This window comes from Rhinoraja longicauda, unplaced genomic scaffold (assembly GCF_053455715.1).
Source record: "Rhinoraja longicauda isolate Sanriku21f unplaced genomic scaffold, sRhiLon1.1 Scf000166, whole genome shotgun sequence".
In the NCBI taxonomy this organism is placed as follows: domain Eukaryota; kingdom Metazoa; phylum Chordata; class Chondrichthyes; order Rajiformes; family Arhynchobatidae; genus Rhinoraja; species Rhinoraja longicauda.
Window position 1 is genome coordinate 115,001 of NW_027601384.1, and position 7,500 is coordinate 122,500.

Sequence of the window (7,500 nt, forward strand, 5' to 3'; positions counted from 1 at the left end):
GGCGGTGACCATGGCTGCCTGCTCCTTTGGTTCACGATGTCCCCGCCGAAGGCGGCGTACTTTAAAGTACTGCAGCTCGAGCGCACAAGGTGCGCGGGGAATTGTTAGCGGCGCCGTGCTTGTGCTGGCGGTGACCATGGCTGCCTGCTCCTTTGGTTCACGATGTCCCCGCCGAAGGCGGCGTACTTTAAAGTACTGCAGCTCGAGCGCACAAGGTGCGCGGGGAATTGTTAGCGGCGCCGTGGTTGTGCTGGCGGTGACCATGGCTGCCTGCTCCTTTGGTTCACGATGTCCCCGCCGAAGGCGGCGTACTTTAAAGTACTGCAGCTCGAGCGCACAAGGTGCGCGGGGAATTGTTAGCGGCGCCGTGCTTGTGCTGGCGGTGACCATGGCTGCCTGCTCCTTTGGTTCACGATGTCCCCGCCGAAGGCGGCGTACTTTAAAGTACTGCAGCTCGAGCGCACAAGGTGCGCGTGGAATTGTTAGCGGCGCCGTGGTTGTGCTGGCGGTGACCATGGCTGCCTGCTCCTTTGGTTCACGATGTCCCCGCCGAAGGCGGCGTACTTTAAAGTACTGCAGCTCGAGCGCACAAGGTGCGCGGGGAATTGTTAGCGGCGCCGTGCTTGTGCTGGCGGTGACCATGGCTGCCTGCTCCTTTGGTTCACGATGTCCCCGCCGAAGGCGGCGTACTTTAAAGTACTGCAGCTCGAGCGCACAAGGTGCGCGTGGAATTGTTAGCGGCGCCGTGGTTGTGCTGGCGGTGACCATGGCTGCCTGCTCCTTTGGTTCACGATGTCCCCGCCGAAGGCGGCGTACTTTAAAGTACTGCAGCTCGAGCGCACAAGGTGCGCGGGGAATTGTTAGCGGCGCCGTGCTTGTGCTGGCGGTGACCATGGCTGCCTGCTCCTTTGGTTCACGATGTCCCCGCCGAAGGCGGCGTACTTTAAAGTACTGCAGCTCGAGCGCACAAGGTGCGCGTGGAATTGTTAGCGGCGCCGTGGTTGTGCTGGCGGTGACCATGGCTGCCTGCTCCTTTGGTTCACGATGTCCCCGCCGAAGGCGGCGTACTTTAAAGTACTGCAGCTCGAGCGCACAAGGTGCGCGGGGAATTGTTAGCGGCGCCGTCGTTGTGCTGGCGGTGACCATGGCTGCCTGCTCCTTTGGTTCACGATGTCCCCGCCGAAGGCGGCGTACTTTAAAGTGCTGCAGCTCGAGCGCACCATGTGCGTGGGGAATTGTTAGCGGGGGCGTCGTTGTGCTGGGGGCTGACTGTCCCTAGTGGGTATAGGATAATGTTAATGTACGGGGATCGCTGGGCGGCACGGACTTGGAGGGCCGAAAAGGCCTGTTTCCGGCTGTATGTGTATGATATGATATGATATGATGCCTGCCTGCTCATTTGGTTCATGATGTCCACGCGGCAGGCGGAATATTTTAAAAGCACTGTTCTGTACGAAGTGCACAATGTCCGTTGGGGAAATGCAGCTGGGGGTCGGTCGACCGGCTGACGACGCCTGCCTGCCGATTTGGTTCACGATGTCCCCGCCGAAGGCGGCATACTTGAAAGTACCGCCGTTCGCGGCGCGCAATTTGCGGGGGGAGGAATTGTTAGTGCACGTCTGTGTGCTAGGTGACGATGCTTGCCGACTTGGTTCATGCCGTCCACGCCGAAGACGGCGCCGTTTAAAGTACTGCCGCTCGAGGTGCACAATTTGCGGGGGAATTGTTAATGGGCGTCGGCGTGCTGGGTGACGATGTGGAGATGTGGAACGCCGAGCCAGATCTATCTTATTTGTTTGCTTGGCCCACTGGACTTTGCATGGGCTTTGCAACACTGTGTGCTAGGTTAAATCACGGCCAATAGAGTGAGTGTTTTTAATGATCCTGATCTGATAAGGGGACTAGAGGTAAAAGAGCCGTTAGGAGGCAGTGATCACAACACGATAAGTTTTACTCTGCAAATGGAAAGGTAGAAGGGAAAATCGGAAGTGTCTGTATTACAGTATAGCAAAGGGGATTACAGAGGCATGAGGCGGGAGCTGGCCAAAATTGACTGGAAGGAGGCCCTAGCAGGGAAGACGGTAGAACAGCAATGGCAGGTATTCCAGGGAATAATGCAGAGGTTGCAGGATCAATTTATTCCAAAGAGGTGGAAAGACTCTAAGGGGAGTAAGAGACACCTGTGGCTGACAAGGGAAGTCAGGGACAGCATAAAAATTAAGGAGAGGAGGTATAACATAGCAAAGAAGAGTGGGAAGACAGAGGATTGGGACTCTTTTAAAGAGCAACAAAAGTTAACTAAAGAGGCAATGCGGGGAGAAAAGATGAGGTGCGAGGGTAAACTAGCCAATAATATAAAGGAGGATAGCAAAAGTTTTTTTAGGTACGTGAAGAGGAAAAAAATAGTCAAGGCAAATGTGGGTCCCTTGAAGACAGAAACGGGGGAATTTATTATGGGGAACAAAGAAATGGCAGACGAGTTAAACCGTTACTTTGGGTCTGTCTTCACTGAGGAAGATACACACAATCTCCCAAATGTTCTAGGGGCCGGAGAACCTAGGGTGATGGAGGAACTGAAGGAAATCCACATTAGGCAGGAAATGGTTTTGGGTAGACTGATGGGACTGAAGGCTGATAAATCCCCAGGGCCTGATGGTCTGCATCCCAGGGTACCTAAGGAGGTGGCTCTAGAAATAGTGGAAGCATTGGAGATCATTTTTCAATGTTCTATATAGATTCAGGATCAGTTCCTGTGGATTGGAGGATAGCAAATGTTATCCCACTTTTTAAGAAGGGAGGGAGAGAGAAAACGGGTAATTATAGACCAGTTAGTCTGACATCAGTGGTGGGGAAGATGCTGGAGTCAATTAGAAAAGACGAAATTGCTGAGCATTTGGATAGCAGTAACAGGATCATTGCGAGTCAGCATGGATTTACGAAGGGGAAATCATGCTTGACAAATCTACTGGAATGTTTTGAGGATGTAACTAGGAAAATTGACAGGGGAGAGTCAGTGGACGTGGTGTACCTCGACTTTCAGAAAGCCTTCGACAAGCTCCCACATAGGAGATTAGTGGGCAAAATTAGGGCACGTGGTATTGGGGGTAGGGTACTGACATGGATAGAAAATTGGTTGACAGACGGAAAGCAAAGAGTGGGTATAAATGGGTCCCTCTCGGAATGGCAGGCAGTGACCAGTGGGGTACCGCAAGGTTCGGTGCTGGGACCCCAGCTATTTACGATATGCATTAATGACTTAGACGGAGGGATTAAAAGTACCATTAGCAAATTTGCAGATGATACTAAGCTGGAGGGTAGTGTGAATTGTGAGGAAGATGCAATAAGGCTGCAGGATGACTTGGACAGGTTGTGTGAGTGGGCGGATACATGGCAGATGCAGTTTAATGTAGATAAGTGCGAGGTTATTCACTTTGGAAGTAAGAGTAGAAAGGCAGATTATTGTCTGAATGGTGTCAAGTTAGGAGGAGGGGGAGTTCAACGAGATCTGGATGTCCTAGTGCATCAGTCAATGAAAGGAAGCATGCAGGTACAGCAGGCAGTGAAGAAAGCCAATGGAATGTTGGCCTTCGTAACCAGAGGAGTTGAGTATAGGAGCAAAGAGGTCCTTCTACAGTTGTAGCGGGCCCTGGTGAGACCGCACCTGGAGTACTGTGTGCAGTTTTGGTCTCCAAATTTGAGGAAGGATATTCTTGCTATGGAGGGCGTGCAGCGTAGGTTCACTAGGTTAATTCCCGGAATGGCGGGACGGTCGTATGTTGAAAGGCTGGAGCGATTGGGCTTGTATACACTGGTATTTAGAAGAATGAGGGGGGATCTTATTGAAACATATACGATAATTAGGGGATTGGACACATTAGAGGCAGGAAACATGTTCCCAATGTTGGGGGAGTCCAGAACAAGGGGCCACCGTTTAAGAATAAGGGGTAGGCCATTTAGAACGGAGATGAGGAAGAACCTTTTCAGTCAGAGAATGGTGAAGGTGTGGAATTCTCTGCCTCAGAAGGCAGTGGAGGCCAGTTCGTTGGATGCTTTCAAGAGAGAGCTGGATAGAGCTCTTAAGGATAACGGAGTGAGGGGGTATGGGGAGAAGGCAGGAACGGGGTACTGATTGAGAGTGATCAGCCATGATCGCATTGAATGGCGGTGCTGGCTCGAAGGGCTGAATGGCCGACTCCTGCACCTATTGTCTATTGTCTATTGTCTATAATCAACCACTTTATTTTGCCCGTCTTTGTGACTCCTCTTTGACACGTCGATCACCGCTGAGGCTGTTTTACCTGTTTCCCCTATGTACCGTAAGGTACACTCCTTACATTGAACTGCATACACCCCATTATTTCGCTCACGGGTTATCCTCTGTGCTATCCAGTCTCTCCTGTCACCCTGTTCTATGTTTTTGTCTATTACCCAGTGGGAGCAGGCCCCATATTGACATTAATTTGTAACCCTACTGCTCCCCTCGTCTGCTGGTTTTATCACCATCTCATGTTTATCCCTCAGCTCTGCCGTGGTCTCCCTCTCTTTTTTTCTGGTGAGGTTCGGCCTATCCTTTGTCATGGGCATATCCCAGGCTGTTTTAGTAACGTTCTTTTAAAACGTGTCGTGTTTGTTTGGCTTTACCCACGTTCCAGCATTAGAGGCCAATTTTTGCAATGTTTCCTGGGTGGGATTTGCCGGTTTTACAAATGGTGTCACTATCTCACCCTGCTTCCTGATACCCTTATGGGGTCGGCTCTGTTCTTGCAGAACCCTCGGGTGGTGCAGAGTCTGGGCCTTGTTATCAATATCTTGCCCTGCTTCCCGATACCCTTGCGGGTTCGGCTCTGTTCTTGCAGATCCCTCAGGTGGTGCAGAGTCTGGGCGGCATCGTCACCCAGCACACCGACGCCCACTGAAAATTACCCACGCACAGTGCGCGCCTGGAGCGGCAGTAGTTCAAACTACCCCTACCCCTACCCCTACCCCTACCGCTACCCCTACCCCTACCCCTACCCCTAACCCTAACCCTAACCCTAACCCTAACCCTAACCCTAACCCTAACCCTAACCCTAACCCTAACCCTAACCCTAACCCTAACCCTAACCCTAACCCTAACCCTAACCCTAACCCTGACCCTAATGCAGGCAGAGTTATTTATAAAGTGGCCCAGACTCTGCACCACCTGAGGGTTTTGTAACAGAACCAACCCCATAAGGGTTTCAGGAAGCAGGGCAAGATATTGATAACAAGGCGCAGACTCTGCACCACCTCAGGGTTCTGCAAGAACAGAGCCGACCCCATAAGGGCATCAGGAATCAGGGCAAGATATTGATAAAATGGCCCAGACTCTGCACCACCTGAGGGTTCTGCAAGAACAGAGCCGACCCCATAAGGGCATCAGGAAGCAGGGCAAGATATTGGTAACAAGGCCCACGGGGAAGGCGGCATACTTTGGGGTTATTTTGTAGTGAGTTTTGAAGGCATGTGCTAGTGTTACGCATACCGAGGGCGCGCAAAGTTCGGCGCGCCCGGGCCAAAACGCCTCTGCTGGCCGCGGCCGAGTCGGCCGACGGATTGCCACGGACTTGCTTGACGACCTGTCACTCTCCGTGCATCGGTTGCACGCCCGGTTCGTCCTTTCCATTTGTTTCATGATGTACACGCGGCAGGCGGAATATTTTAAAAGCACTGTTCTGTTCGAAGTGCACAATGGCCGTTGGGGCAATGCAACTGGGGGTCGGTCGACCGGCTGACGACGCCTGCCTGCCGATTTGGTTCACGATGTCCCCGCCGAAGGCGGCATACTTGAAAGTACTGCCGTTCGCGGCGCGCAATTTGCAGGGGGGAGGAATTGTTAGTGGACGTCTGTGTGCTGGGTGACGATGCTTGCCGACTTGGTTCATGCCGTCCACGCCGAAGACGGCGCCGTTTAAAGTACTGCCGCTCGAGGTGCACAATTTGCGGGGGAATTGTTATTGGGCGTCGGCGTGCTGGGTGACGATGTGGAGATGAGGAACGCCGAGCCAGATCTATCTTATTTGTTTGCTTGGGCCACTGGACTTTGCATGGGCTTTGCATCATTGTGTGCTACGTTAAATCACGGCCAATTGAGTGAGTATTTTTTATTCAACCACTCTATTTTGCCCGTCTTTGTGACTCCTCTATGACACGCCGATCACCGCTGACGTGTTAATCTGCGTGTTAGGTATCTCGGGGGTCAGTTGGACGGACAGATGTGTAAGGGTTTTGTTCGGAAGGATCGTTGAGTGTAAACGGTGAACGGGGGTTAAAGGCCCTGAGGTTTCAATCCTCTAAAGAATGTAAAAGGTCTGACGCGTTAGCTAGCAGCTAATGAGGTGAACCTAGCAGCTAATGAGGCTCTCTCTCTCTCTCACGGCCCCGGGACTCCCTCCCTCCCTCCTCCCTCTTGGAACCCTCCCTGCGTGGGGGGGGGGGGGCACGAAGAAAAAGAGGGTATAAGAAGAATCCAGTGGAAGGAGTAGGGACTGGGGGCGAGGTCAGACAGCCTATCCGGCTAATAAAGCATCATGAGGTTAGGTATAAACTCTGATGACTGCATAAACTCGCCCCTAATGGGGGGGGGGGGGGGGGGGGGGGCACTCTCTCCCCCACCCCTCTCTCCCCAGTGCCACTCCCTCCGACCCCCCCCCCACTCTCTTCGTGTCGCTGGGCCCGCCCGGCACGGCCCCGAGGATCACTCCCCGCGCGGCAACGGGACACCGGGTCGCCGGGCCCGCAGGGTCGTCAGTCGGGCGGGGGGGGGAGGGTGGCCATGCCAGCAGCAGGAGAGGTTTCCAACGAACCCGCGACCGCAGCAGGACCGCCCGCGGCAGACATTTGGACCCAGCGGGTCCGTTCGGGATGGTTGCCGGGCCCGCAGCAGAGGTTTCCTTCCACCCAACGGGGGGGGGGGGGGGGGGGCGGGGCTGCCCATCTTCCCGCTCGAAGCAACGGCCTCACCCTAACGGCCTCACCCTAACAACCCTCACCCTGACCCTAAACCGCTCGGTTCATGACTTCTCTCCGTTTGGTTCATGAATTCGCCATTTAGTTCACGACTTCTCCTGTTGGTTCCTGACTTCTACCTCGTGGTTCGTGATTCCGGCGGGTAGGTGGGGTGCCCGGATACTCTCGGCGAAAGGTGTTCAAGTGGCAACGGCGGTCCCGTAGATAAGACGGGTTCGGATGCTCGAGCGTGTCGAGTAAGCGCCGGATCGGCGCCGGGCGCCCCCGGCCGGCTGGCTTGCCCCCCCCCCCCCCCCCCCCCACCCCCCCCCCCCCCTGGCGGCAGAAACGTGTATCGCGCCAGTGCCGCCGCTGAGGTCGAGATTGGCCGCCTCGACCGTTCGAAGCGTCGCAATTCCGGCGGGACTTCCGAACGCTCGTACCGCCAAGTCATCCGCGACATTCGAGAATTGCACTAAGTCCGAAAGCTGGCGTCGCTTCTTTTTTGCCCGCCGCAGGTTAACGATTTGACGG